The 14802-nt window shown below is 39.3% G+C and overlaps 2 pseudogenes; both read right to left on the reverse strand.

The window, feature by feature from the left end:
- Window positions 1-3132, reverse strand: part of LOC143386711 (DENN domain-containing protein 1B-like) — a 33525-nt pseudogene extending 30393 nt beyond the window's left edge.
- Window positions 3133-3170: 38 nt separating this feature from the next.
- The window catches only part of LOC143637773 (tubby-related protein 4-like), a 55916-nt pseudogene continuing 44284 nt past the window's right edge, over window positions 3171-14802 (reverse strand).

Genomic DNA, 14802 nt, shown 5'->3' on the forward strand with positions numbered 1-14802 from the left:
AAGAATTTTTTCCTGTTATTCTTTGTCACCCTAATAAACGTCAGGCAAAGCATTGTGCTCTGGATTCACTCTTAGACTTAAAATCTTTTCCTAATTTAAAGAAGTATCAAGAAATCACTTTTATTCTGATAAACTTTTATTCTGATAAACATCTCTTACCACTCCACACTGCATTATGCCTTTTTTGGAGAAAATAATCTAGAGAGAAATACTATATATTTAATTTTGTAAATGACTACACAAAAATGTATCTACCTAAAATAATTTATGTAAAATAAGTTTAAAAGGGTAAGCTTTAAGAGGTCTTGGCTTGTCCAAATTTTTTAAAATGTATTTTACATTGTAAAATAACAAATTCCGAGTTATCCTATAAATTTATTTCTCAAGGAGATTTTTATTAATGATAAAATTAAGTGCATATTTTTATTCATCCAGATTATTCACTCGTCTATTAAAAAGTCTCATCAGTTCATATATTTTTTACTTCTTTATTGTTAAAAATGATTGAGTGAAAATCATAAATTTAAGATTTAGATGTTATTTACAGTTATTCTGTAAAGTATTTAATTATTTTCCTAAAATGAATTTAAGAAATCAGAGAAATGCCAATAATACAACACTTCAGCATTTTTGGATACTCAAACACAAAGAAAATAGCTATGATAAGACAATGGATCTGTTATAGAAAGGTTAGTGTCTTATTTAGGATTGTAAGGTTTAAAAAAAGTTCCTACTGAGCTCTCCACAGGTCACAGATGTTTTTATCTACATTATGTTATTCGATCCTAACCTTTCTACTATAAAACAGGCAAAGCAGGCAATGCCATAGGCAACATAGCTGGATGGGAAGGAAGCAGCATTCGGTGTGTAACAGACCTTTGTAGTCCAGATCCACCCTGCAAACCATGTGATATGGAACTAGGTTCTTAATAGCAGAGTCTCACCCTCCTTATTCATCAAAGCCTATCATTGCCTTTTAGGATTAATGTATATAAGAATGAAAGGTAATTATTATATGATATTTAGTAGGGTACCTAACACATCACAGAACCACCATAAATGTTAGTTATTATTAATTATTATTAATAAGTTTCCAAATAAGGAAGCTGTGGTTCTGAGATGATACATTCTTTGCCCAAATTTGGAAGTCTAACAACCAAGAAAAAATAATCTAGGCATTTTAATTCTTGGTTCATTATTCTTTCAACTCTGAAATACTATCTCTAAGACTACTTACTAAAATATCAGAACATTTAAGTTATACAGAGGTTTCTCTGTATCACCTCCAAAGCAATCACATTAGAAAGGGATGCTGGGTGCAATGGTGCACGCCTGTAATCCCAGCAGCCCTGGAGGCTGAGACAGGAGGATCATGAGTTCAAAGCCAGCCTCAGCAAAAGCAAGGCACTAAGCAACTCAGTGAGACCCTGTCTCTAAATAAAATGCAAAATAGGGTTGGGGACCAGGCTCAGTGTTTGAGTGCCTGTGGAATTCAACTCCCATCCCCTCCCCCAAAAATAAAGAAAAAAGAAAGAGAAGAAAGGGAGAGGGGCTGCTCAAGCTAGAACTTTGAAAGGGAAATTAAAAATCTAGAATAATATAAAACTATGATATATGAGGGCAAACAGTAATTCCCTAGGAATAAATAAACTGGTTAAAATGACAGCAAAATGTGAAACAATTTAGGTAGATTCCTGTTTTAAAAAAATTTAAGGACTGTATCCCTAAATTTTACTGTTTCATGATATAAGTAAGGTTCCTATTTCTATGAAATTTATGAGACAAGCACATAATCCTTTGGTAATGTTAAAAAAATAAGGCTGCTTTTCTTCTTAAAAATTAATTTGAATGCAAAAAATAATCCATCAATGTTTCTTTTAAGTTAACTGTTTCAGGCAATTAACAAGCCTTATTTAAAAGATTTAACATTCTTACTAAACAACTCATTTTGACTTACTCAAGGACAAAATATCTTTAGCTTTCACTTATGCAAAGACTGTTTTTTCAAATGTATTTGTTTAAATTCCAGTAATGTGTAGTTATTTATCAAAATATGTAAATTGATCTAAAATGCTTATGTGGCCAGAAAAATGCCACTAAAACTGATAAATATCTACTACCTCATCAAATTCTTTAATACCTTAGTCAGTAAAAAGAAATAAACAAAGATCTGACCAGATTATATCAGGAAGCTAGTGAGGAAATACATGCTACTAATGAAGAGAAGCCACATACTTCTATATAAAATTCAACATTAAAATCGTTCTCCTTTTTAAAGTTTAGTCTATGATGAGGATTTAAGAACTAGTATTATTTTAACTGAAAATATATTTACAAAACAACATTCCTATTAAACTTTCTTGAGTGGCTTTCACAGACTAATCAGGAAAAAGAACCTTAGTTTGGTGAGCCTCAGCCTCATCATTCATCTTAACAGTCAATGGCTTTTAGGATTAATGTGAGTATGAAAGATAATGATGATATGATGTTTAGCAGGGTATCTAACACATCCCAGAAATATCATGAGTGTTAGTTATTATTATGAATAACTTGTCAAATGAGGAAACTATGACTCTGAGATGATCTGTGTTTACATAATTGAGTCTTATTATATTCATGTCCTCTTATATTATATTTCAACATCCATGGATACATTTCCCTTCATATATTTCCTGGTATACTATTCTTATAAATTAAGATTAAACATTCTGCAAAAGTGATGAAAAGAATCAAGTATAACATGAATTGCTTAGTAGTCCTGATTATGAAAACTTATGGGACAGAAAAAGGTTTTATAAAATCTCTATGAATTCACAGATTCTTTAATCATATTTCTAGATTCAAATTTGAATCTAAATGTTCTATATCTGATTATACTGCCTTGTATAATTTTAATTAGAACCACAATTATACCATACTCAACAATCATTTTATCATAAAACAAACACTAGCAACAAAAATAGCACACAAATTACTACTGTCATGATGCTGCTTGGTAAATTACTAACAATGCAGCATGCAATTTTTATTTATTATTGGTTCATCATACCCATAACTTACCCAAACAGCAACAACAACTGCAGCAGCAATATAGCACTGGAGGGAGCTATTTGGGGAGATAAGGGAGACCATTAAGGGTAAAGTGTAAAAGACACTAAGTATAAAACTCCCTAAGAGAGGAACCACAACAGACCAGTCACATGTGTGAACACACCTGGTAAATCATCTTCATCTTCACTGAAAACATTTGGGTTGAAGACAGGTAAGTTAATATAGTCCATGGAAATCTTCTGAACTTCTGGGAGATAGATTGTCATCTGCTGTGGCTGGAGATGCAGCAGGCTGGTTTTATAGATCACTGTGAGGATGAAGAAGGACACATGAATAGAGGTATGTCAGAGGGGAGCCAAAGCACCAGTGGAGTAGTGGTAAGAGAAAAGAAGGGCTGTGGCTCTCTGCCATCAGAAGACAGCTCTACATGTAGGGCCACGAACCCAAGGAGCTCCTTGTCCCTGTGCACCTCTATGCAAGGCTGGTGCTCGGGCTGATGGCTAAGGGACTCATGTGTTCACCACTCCTGCCCACAAAAGAAAAAGAATATAAATTTTGGTGAAATCATTATGTATGGTTCTATATAACTTGAGAGTTAATGCATTAAAGTGCTATTCTTTGTTGTCCAGATTGACAAATAGGGAAAAAAATGTGAGGAGGGATTAGGAAGGCAACATCAGCTGCCTCCAGGAAGAAAACTAGGTGTCTTTGATTTTTACTGTATATTCCTCTTAATCTATTGAATTCTGAATCTCTTATGAATTTTTAAAATCAAGAAATGCTAAAAAATTTTCACGGGTTAGGCAGTCCTAATTGAAGGAAATAAAATATCTAATACAGTGAACTACACTCACTTTTTAAGTTCACAATATACAGACTTTGAAAATATTTAATGGGACACCATATATTATATATATATATATAATGCCTCCCAGAATCTAAGAGTTAATATCTTTTCTCCAAGAGAATCATGTGGAAAATTTTTGTAGTTTGATAACAGTAACATATAGACCCAAGTGCTCTTTTTAAAAAGGTTAACGATTTGAACAATGATTCCAATGCTTTTGTCTTAGGGCACCCAGATGACTGGTAGCAGGCAGCATCTGCTTCTTCAAGGAGTCTCACAGACTCATTTGTGGATCTACTCATCATACAAGAAATAAGGGTAGAATGAGAAGATCCTTTAAGTGAAGTCTGACTTCCATTCCTTTTTTCAATATTTACTATAGGCAGATGGCTGAGTTGTCAGCTTACTGATGTGGGGATAATAATGATATTCAAACAGTGGTTATTAAAAATCAACCATCTCCATCAACAGGGCACTGATGCACAGCTGCACAGACTTTTGTGGTCCTCAGAGAACTTATAGGTTGCAGAAAATATGCTTTCTTTGCATCATGAACAGGGGTGGTGTGTTGTTATCTCCTCACTTTTATGTTTTACTTTTATTCATCTTTTTTCTTTGAAGCTAAGAAACCCTAAAATGAAAAAATCCAAATGCAATGCTCTTGAATAAATCTCTGAAGATGCATGCAGAGCAAAAGATCTTTTTTTTAAACATCTGATTTGCAAGAATTATTTATATTAAAGGATCTGCATGAAAACAATCTTACAGATTTTAAATTTTTCAAAAACCATTTTTAGTAGGTGACATAGCACATCTGAGATGCAGCCACAGGCCCGTCTGACTGAGCTGGCCTGGCAGAGATGTGTATATGGGAAACGAGATGGCAATGAGGAAGATAGGGATGGGCCACCCAGCAGAAAGAAGGTACTTTTAAAGAATCTGCCGTTTTCCTTTCTTCTTTGTCTCTGATGTCAATCTCACAAGGGAGCACTCCTCAACTGGGCAGGATGCAGATGAGAACCAAGGTCTGCATTCTGGCCCAATTTCAGTCCCCTTAGTTTGGTTTTCCTCTGTGTCTCAAATTTGTCATGGGTGGGGCATTTATCTGGTACTGAAAAATGAAATTATAAATATTTACCACTAAGAACAGTCAGCCAACTTCTTAAATCCCTTAAAACTATTTTCCACCATTTTGTTCAGATGTTTCTTGTAATTCAAGAAGCTGGACTCTGGTCTCATGTGCTCACATAAACCAAAATAGCTAAACATCTTTGAGAGCTTTGACAGAGTTTTATATTTCTCTTATTTATTTATTTCTTTAAATTCAGGAATTAACTTTTTAAAAAAGTGCCAGTAGCAAAAGTGATCTGAAAAATTAATTCATTCAAACTTTTCTGGGCTGGAGTGAAGGTTTGGCAGAACACACAGGCTAATCTGGTGCTGTCTTAGGAGCTCATTTTCCACTTCAGGCTGCCAAAGGTTGAAACTGAATCTTTTAGTCTGATTTCAAATGGGGCAGTGGAATAACAGAATAAGAATTTTTTTTTTTTTTTACCTGCACCGAGGTTGGTTGGCAGGAAAGCAGCCAAACCCACAATCTTAAATTTGGTTCCCCAGATATTGGACGTGACCTGAGCAAGATAATTGTGCTGTGAGGGAAAAAAGAAAAAGAAAAAGTCAGAATCTCAGTCTACTTCCATGTTTTTTATTAGTCCCTGTAAGAATTTTCATACTTATTGCACACCATCAATCATTCCTGCCATCCTTCTGTCGTTTTTAAGACCAGGTGTTAACTAGAACAGGCCAGGCTCCCATTTCCTAATGGCCGTGCACAGAGCAAGAGTGAGAGTGGTTCTGTCCTAGCATGTCCACGTGCACAGTTTAAAAAGCCATCAAAGCTGGAGTATGGGGTCATGTACCCGTAATCCCAGCTACTCAGGAGGCTGAGGCAGGCAGATCACTTGAGCCCAGGAATGTAATACAAGCCTGGGTGACACAGAGCAAACCTGCTTAAAATAATTTAAATCAATAAATAGTCCACCAAAGTGGTTTGGGCACAGTTTTCTTTGCCCCTGCTTTCCCCCAATCACTGGTCTAAAAAAGGAAACCGACTCTGAATCCACTGTTCTCCTTGGAAATTCTCTTGGAAACTCTTTGTGTTTCCAGCAGGCTGAGTGGAGGCAAAGGAGGCAGGGGAGTCAGGTATGGCTGGACTGAGGGGCCATGGCTGGGGTTCTTGCTGAAGACAATGGCGAGTCACTCTAGGACAAGAATTGGCTTGAAGGGGCACAGGTAGAAAAGTGGATGTGCCTCATTCAGAGTGCCACTGGAGGAAGTTTCTAGAGGCAGAGAGGCACATGGAACAGAACCAGGCACCTGAATGCAGGTAGTAGAGAGTAGGGCAGGCAGGTAGGGGAAGGATGATGGAGTGTCCAAGTGGCTGGAGGGTTCAGCCATGTGTGTACTACCTGAGTGATGTCTTCAAAAGGAAACTCTCTCCGAGTCAGGCTGGGTGAGCCGATGGAAGGCTTTCGCATAGGCAACCTTGGAGATCGGGAGATCTCCTGAGCAGCCCGGGGCAGCTTGGGAGACTTCTGGGCCTCAATGCTGATCCTGTGGAGACAAAGTGAGGGGGGTCAGGCCAGTATTTCTTCCCTTCCAAGGTCAGCAGTGGACATCAATTCTCTGCAGCCAAGGTCCTATTTTCACAAAGCTCTTACTCCTGCTTTGGCTTTAGGAATATGAGGAAAGAATGAATTGTATATTGAATAATAAATACAACATCTGAAAATATGTTGAAATTAGATCAAGATTTTTTTTCCTCCCATTTCTCTGTATGGGGGATTGAACCCAGGGCCTTGTACCTGGTAGGCAAGTGTTCTACCCCCAGCCCCCAATTAAGTCATTTGAAAGGAACTTCATTTTTAAGGGAACTGTCTTTCACTTTCTACCCACTTAAGAGTAAGTTTGGAAATGTCCACATGACTTCTGTCAGGGGTGTGTACAATCAGTCCTGGGGAAAATGCAAGAAGGGAAGTCCTCTCTCACTCTGAGGCCACTATGATTTTTTAAAATTCCTTCCACGACAGTTTGAATTTTAACAGATTCATCTAACACTTTACTACCTGCAATAGTTATATCAGATCAATGAATTTAATACTTTTCTGCTGAATTCTGACACCAGATTCTAGCTCTGCTCGGTTCTTTATACTTTCTTTCTTTATACACTGAGGTGCACATGTTCAATGCCAGTCTACCCCAAAGAGAGGGTTACAAATGAATATAACAAGGTTTCTAACATCCTATAAATATGTGTTGAACCTCATACATAATGCTTGCAAGCTTGTTGAGAAACTTCAGGCTCCTGAGGAATAGGGGAATTGGGGATCAAGTTAATGAAAGCTGTGAGCCAGGGCTATCAGCCTGGATGCTGTGTGGAGGGGTTCCAGGCAGGAAGAGGAGGAGGAGGAAGGGACCAGGCAAGAGGTGGTAGCCTTAAATGGACATCTACATGCCAAGGGTTTAATTTCTTATATATAGTAAGTGCCCACTGCCCAATGAACTAATTGCTTCAGAGCTAGGCATTTGGGTGTTTACATCTAATGGAAAAAATCAAGCACTGTGGCAGCACTGTAAGGTTCAAAATTTTATGTGCAATTTTAACAAACTTTAGAATAAAGATGAAAAAAATCAGATTGCTGGACCAACTGATATCTATATGGGAATATAAACTTTTACCTCTAATTCACACCGCACACAAAAATTAACTAGATATAAAGTTGATCTGAGATACAAACTCTCGAGCTACTAGAAGAGAACAGAAGACCATCTTCTCAGCCTTAGGGTAGACCAAGATTTTAAAATAGGACACAAAATGCACTAACCATAAACGGATTTCACATGGTGGACTATTTGTTAAGTATACACATTACTAAAGACCCATTGCTAGAATATACAAATAACTCTTGCAAATCAGTAAGAGAAAAACAACCCAATAAAAAATGGGCAAAAGGAGATAGATAGCCAGGTGGGCTGATCTGCATATGAAAAGGTACTTAGCCACTTAACTGGTCAGAGAAACTAGACCTAAACCATAATGCAATATCACTATATACCCAGAAGAATGGGCAAAATTATTTTGAGCAATGACAATGGAGCTATAGGTGAGAATGGACGCAAGTAGAGCTCTCATGTGCTGCTGCTGGGAATTGAACTTGCTGCAGCCAGTTTGGAATAATGTGTGGCAGTTTTCAGAAAGTTTTAACAATGATCTAACTCATGACTCTGCCCCTCCCTTCTTAAGTGTTCACCCAAGAGAAATGAGTGCATGTATTCAAAAAAGAATGTTTATATGGATTTATTCACAGTAGTCCTAAACTACTAAACATTCATGGAAATACAATAAACACACAGAAGTATATCTGCAATAGTGGAATAATTCCACAGAGCAAAAAAGAAAGACAAACTACTGATTCATGCAATAACACAGATAAATATTGAAATCATGTTAAGCAAAAATCCACATATTGTTTGATGCAACATCATGAAGTTCTAGAACAAGTAAAATAATCTATCATGACAGAAGTCATATAAAATGGAAGAGACACGTGGGATTCTCCCTGATGATGGGCATGTTCTTTACCTTGAACCGAGTAGGGACACCCTGGTATATCAACTGCCCAATGAACTAGTTGCTTCAGAGCTGGGCACTTGGGAATGTCTATATCTGTATGTAAATTGATTAAACACCTTAATTTTGCATAGCATCATGGAGCTGTAAAGCTAGTGGGGATCTTGGCAAGGATCTGGTCCATCCATTATCATCCATAGATAAGGAAGCTCTTATTTCTATCCAAGGTCATACTGCCTACAATGCTGGCGGCAGAGAAGGCAGGCAGTACTCTCTAAGACAATGCAGGCCTGTCCATTTACTCTTAGTTTTCTGTCTTCAGACAAACCCTAGGAACTATTCTTTTTTAAATTTACTATTACTTTCTCAATTACAGCATTGTAGGCACTTAATTTGGTGTTCTCAACATGCAGCACCCACTGTAAAACCTTTTTCTTCCTCTTCTTAAATTGTAAGAAAAAACAAATAAACCTGAGAACTATGACCAGCCCTATGTCACCCACCATTGCTACTAACCCCTGGAGATATTCTGAGGCTTGGGTAAACTTCCCACCGAGTGTCTTTTCTATCCTTAAGAAAAGCAAAAAAGAGCTGTAATTATTCCAAGTGCAGTCTCCCAGAAGAAAAAGTGATGAGGGGGAAAAAAAGGTTGATCTTGACAAACAGCTGTCAGCTTCTTCCTTCCTTTCTTTTTCTTTTTTTTAGAAGTAGTTGAACACAATAACTTTATTTTATTTCTTTTTACGTGATGCTGAGGATCAAACTCAGGTCCTCGCATGTGCTAGATGAGTGTTCTACATCTGAGCCACAACCCCAGCCCGTCTTCCTTTTTTTTTTTTAACATAACAAAGTTTATTTATTTTTTTTAAATTTATTTTTTAGTTGTAGATGGATACAATATTTTTATTTATTTTTATGTGGTGCTGAGGATTGAACCCAGTGCCTCACATGTGTGAGGCAAGCATTCTACCACTGAGCTATAGCCCCGGCCCTAACAAAGTTTATCTGAGCAAAAAATGTTCTTGAACTGGGCAGCATTCTGGATCAAAGATGGTTCAGAATATGCCCCTAGTGTCAGATTCAATGGGACTAATTTGCTAGCACAAACACATTTCTGTCCAGAGCTTAAAAAAAAGGCGGGGGTGCGGGTGGGGAACACCCTAAAGACTGGGATTACCTTGGGAGTTTGGGTGACTTGCTAGCTCTGGAAATTTTGGGAGATTTCTTGGCAGCCCAGTCATCACTCAGCTCAATGTCACTGGAGTCTGAGCAATTGCAGCTGTCAACCACAGTAGAAATCAAGCTGTTTCCATAGATCTCATCTGCAAGATACCAATTTAAGGGAAGCTAAATCAATTAGACTTTAACAATGATCCCTGCATAAACCAGAGGATAGACTGGCAGATATAGACGAACAGGAGCCTTCCTAGGTCGTAACCAGGTTCCCAGGGAGGTGGTCAGGGAGCCTTTGCTTGGCATGGGTTTCTGAGCTGGCTAGAAGTCCCAACAAGCCAGGTAGTTCTCCATGTGTCATGAAGCACAACAGCAAAGCCATTTTGTTTTCAACTTTCAGTTCAGTGAACAGTGCCAGACTATTTTGTGTATTCCTTGGGGCATTAAAATACCATGTCATTTTGACAATGGCAGAAAAAAAAATCCTAATTCTGCTTAGAAAATAGCATAAAAATGTCAAAGGAAAAAATACTAAGCTCCTTTCTATTTCAGCCTCTAAACCTAAAGTAATGGCCTAGTCAGTCAGTCCTAATCCAACAGAATTAGGACCTTATAAAAAGAAAGAGCAAGGTCTCTTTTTAATGCACAAGGTCCGAGGACAGGCTGTGTGAACACACAGAGAATTCTGGCAGCTGTCCAAAAAGCAGGAAGAGCTCTCCCTGGAACTACCTGTGACAACGCCCAGATCTTGGGACTTCTCACCCTCCATAATTGTGTGAACCAATTCTACTAATAAATCACATACACACAGAGGATGAGTTTTGTTTCTCTAAAGAACCCTGATTAATCCTGATTTGGGTACCGGGAAGTCAGTGTTGCCGTAGTGAATAGTGGAATAAACAAAGAAGCTTTGCAACTGGTAATGGGTAGAGGATGGAAGGTTTTGAGGCGCAGCAGAAACACAAGCATAAAGGGCAGTTCTGACAGTTTGGGACTCAACGCTTATAACCTCATTTAACTTTAATTATCCCCTAAAAGTCCTATCAAATACACTCACACTGGAGGTTAGAACTTCACATGTGAATTTGGGGGAGAGTGCACACAGTTCAGTCCATAGCAAGTTCTGATAAAGATTCCTTTTGAAAATCTGTGAATTTTCACTAAAAAATATACTTGGAGAACATTTACAACAGTGGATCACAAACTTCAGTGCATAAAAATCAATGAGAACCCACAGTGAGCAGGAACTTATATTAAATAAGTCTCCCTGGTGGTCTGCATGGAGATGGCCCATGGACAACATTTTGAGAAACAATGATGCATAGGCTTGGAAGAGTTAATTGGCTTCTCAAGATGAAAAATTCTTGGCTTTTCAAAGACAGGAATCATTTCCTTCTCTGAGCTAGTTTATATATACCATTCAGTTGGCAATTAGTCACACTGTGCCTTGTGACACAGCTTCTATTTTTGTCATGAGGTATTTAAATCTTGATTTCTTAACTGAACTTTTCAAGTGTTTTTCTTGTCTCGCAGAAGGGTTTGCAAACTCCTTAAAAACAGAGATAATCCTGGGCCTTCTCTGTTATCTAGGAAACTAAAGGACCTCATACAAAATAGGCACTGTTGACTGGTTTGCTTTACAACTTATAATTCTTTAATTATAAAAATAAAACATGGGAATCCCCAAAGGATTTTTAGCAATTGGTCAGCCTCTTTGGTATGAGCTGACAAATGTCAGCACTAGGGGAAAACAGGCCTTTGGGTAATGAGGTTAGGCTTTAAGCAAGTCTGGCCTTAGGAGGCTGCAGCCTTGGTGCCCACATACCCCCTCCTGTCCCCTCTGTAGTGGGAGGACATACAGTTCTTCAGGAGTACCCTATGATTTCAGCATAGGTTTTATGGAGTCCCATCCAGAGGAAGGGCCTTAGATACTGACAGCCAGAGAGAACATGTGCGCAGGCTCTGCTTGGGCAGGTCTAAACAGCCCATTATCAGGGATGGTACATTTCTAGCCAACCACAGCTTCCTACTCTGTTTTCATCACTTCCTCTTGAACAGGCCTTTCTATGACTTTATGCTTCCTGGTCTCAGGTCATGAAGCATCAAACTATGGAATGGTTGCCCGTTTCCCTACAGGGTTCTGGGTCTTTGTGCTGCACTCTGCTTTCCAGTTTCTAATTTAGACACGTTGTATTTCTGACTTGGGACTGCAGAGAAGGCACGGACAGCACAGATCCTGGCTTTGGAACAGACTGTCCAGCTTCCAGCTTCGGTGGGGACTTCACTTCAGCCTGCCATTCCAAAGCTCCTGTGCCATAGTCCCTGTGGCACTGCATTTTTCACTTTTCTTCTGGCTCTTAACTACTTTGGATGAGAGAAGTTGTCCCATACCAAGTGCTTTGTCCCCTCCATTCCTTACCAGTCGTTCAGCTCTTTCTGTAGTCTGTCTTTCTGTACCTCGTCTCTAGGCTGAAGTGATTAAGTCACAGGAAGTGAATAGGATTAGCACCCTTATAAGAGAGGCTAAAGGGTGCTTCTGTCCCTTCAGCTTAAATTTCCTAGCTTTCAAAAACCATAAATAAGTTTCTATTATTCATAAACATCCCAGTCTAGGGGATTTTGTCAGAGCAGCCTGAATGGACCCAGGTGCCTGACACGTCTATCCTTTGAGTTACTCATCTCAAACCCATACTTCCTACCCGACCCTGGCTCTGGCTATTCTGCTTCTTTACTTCTCTCTGCACAAAGCTTTATCATTTGTTTGTAAGCATGGTCACACTCAAGGCACCACCCGCTTTCCCCTTCTCCTCAATCCCTGTCACACAGTTTACACAGCTAAAACTTCAGTTATATCTGCTGCCTCAACTCCCTCATGAGTCATTTTGTCACTCATTCTTTATCTTAGCTACTACAGCTGTCCATCTAGCATCTAGAACAAAGCTTGGCACTAAGATGGTTCAATAAAAATTGACTGATGAAATGAACCAACCTTTTATAACATGACTGCCATCACCATTATTCCATTGAGAAGACTTGTTGACCTTAAAACCTCCAAATCCAATTTTCTCATGTCTACATTCAACCGTTGTCCTCTTAGTTGACATATTTCCTTTAATGGCTCTTTTATGACATTCCCCTTGCATCTCTTTCTTCCTTCTGCTGCTTGCTAAATGAGGATTATCACTCTACTATTCAAGCTCTGCACTTGGTCGTCTGCTCCTCTGTCCTCTCTCTACATTTAATACAAATTCTTTTCTCCAACCATGGTCTCTCTACACAAGGCTCTACCTGTCTCTTTGATCCAGTCTCCTGCCTGAGTTCTTGCCCCATCTCTCCAATTGCCTTCCAATTACCCCACCCAGACATCTGGCAGGACTCCTGGCTGAAAGCTTCTGCCTCTGGAGCCAGCACCCTCCTCCTCCTGGGTGGCAAAGAGCCAAGTCTAGTGTCATCTCGCTGAATTCTGCCTCAGCCACTCTATTCCCACTTCCTGGCCTTCTCCCTCATTCCTTCTGGCTGGGATTACATTGCTCCCCTGAGAGATCAGCCTTCCCAAAACCCTGCTGTCTTTCCCTTGCTCATAAAACAAAAATTCAAAGACAACAAAGTCTAAACCTCTTGGCCAGTGCTGCTGTCTGAATGTGTCCTTCCAAAACAAAACCAATTCCCACTGCTGTAGTAATAAAAAGGTGGGACCTTTGAGGAACAGATTAAATCATAGGAAATGAATAGAATTAGCATCCTTATAAAGGAGGCTGAAGGGCGCTACCTCCCTACTCTGTCCCTCCAGTCCTGTGAGGCACTGAACCTGCACTTCTTGATTTTGGACTTCCTAGTCTCCAAAAAACATGAGAAATAAATTTCTATTATTTACAAACTACCAAGACTAAGGGATTTTCTTATGGCAGCCTGAATGGACCAAGATGCCAGACACTCAAGACCTCATACATCTGTCCTACAGCAAGTGTAATCTTATTTCCTGTTGTTGCTCTTCATCTAACCTATGCCAGAGTTAAACTATACTCTATTTCTCAAAGTAATTTATTACTATTTTTTTAGAGAAATCATACTATAATTGCCAGTAGCTGAAGAAACTAGGGGATAATACAAATAGCAAAGAATCTTATGTTTTCTGACCCTGGGAACTCATTAAGCAATGCATAGCAACAAAAATGGGTAGTCCTGAGGCTCAGCCACCTACTGAACCACTGCTTATTGAGACCCTACCACAAGCCAGGTGTGGTTCTAGGCACCTGAAGGACAGTGGTAGATAAGACACACAAGGTTGCTTCACATGGGTCCCTTATAATCTAGTGGGATGAAACAACTACTCAGGAAATAAAATTGAAGAATTTCAGATTCTGATACATGCTAAGACAGAAACAGCCCAACAAAATAGAACGCGACTGTGGAGTGGAGTATTGTGAGGAAGATACTATGCAAAGCCTCTCCTGGAAGGTGAGACTCAAGCTCAGACTGAGGGTGAAGGAGTCAGTTTTGAGAAAGGCTAGGTTAGCAGCCAAGGGAAGCCTCTAGGATGGCACAGCCACAGAACTTCTGCTACCTGAGGATGAGCAGGACACATCTGATAGGCGAGATAGGCAAGGCAGAGGGCGTGCATGGCCTGGTGACAGTTTGCAGGAGGAAGTCTCTAAGGAGTTTCAAGTAGGACTGACATGCTGAACAGAAAACCTGCAGGGGGTGTGAGGTGAGAGTTCTCAAACAGTACCTCTTCTAGATGAAAATTGCTGATCATGAGGGTCTCCTAATGTAGTAAATTCACTCTTTAAAAAAAACGTATTGCCTTAATTCATGGTGTAAGCAACTGCTCTGTGTTCAGCAGAAACATCTGAATATAGCTACAGCCCTGGCATGAAGGCTGCTGTTGTTCAAGTGGCTCTTTCACTCAAAGATACCCTAATATTGACAGAAGGCTTAGTGTGCATAAGACATCGTGCAAGAACAAGGAACAAGACAGGACCCTGCTGCCATGGCCTTGAAACAGACGAAGAAATAATGACACCTTTGAGGAACATCACTACAACTAAAAGGACAGAGTGCTGTGGGGTCTGCAGAATGATGCTTCCTCTCAGACAAAAGC

Source organism: Callospermophilus lateralis, unplaced genomic scaffold (genome assembly GCF_048772815.1).
Source record: "Callospermophilus lateralis isolate mCalLat2 unplaced genomic scaffold, mCalLat2.hap1 Scaffold_120, whole genome shotgun sequence".
NCBI classification, from domain to species: domain Eukaryota; kingdom Metazoa; phylum Chordata; class Mammalia; order Rodentia; family Sciuridae; genus Callospermophilus; species Callospermophilus lateralis.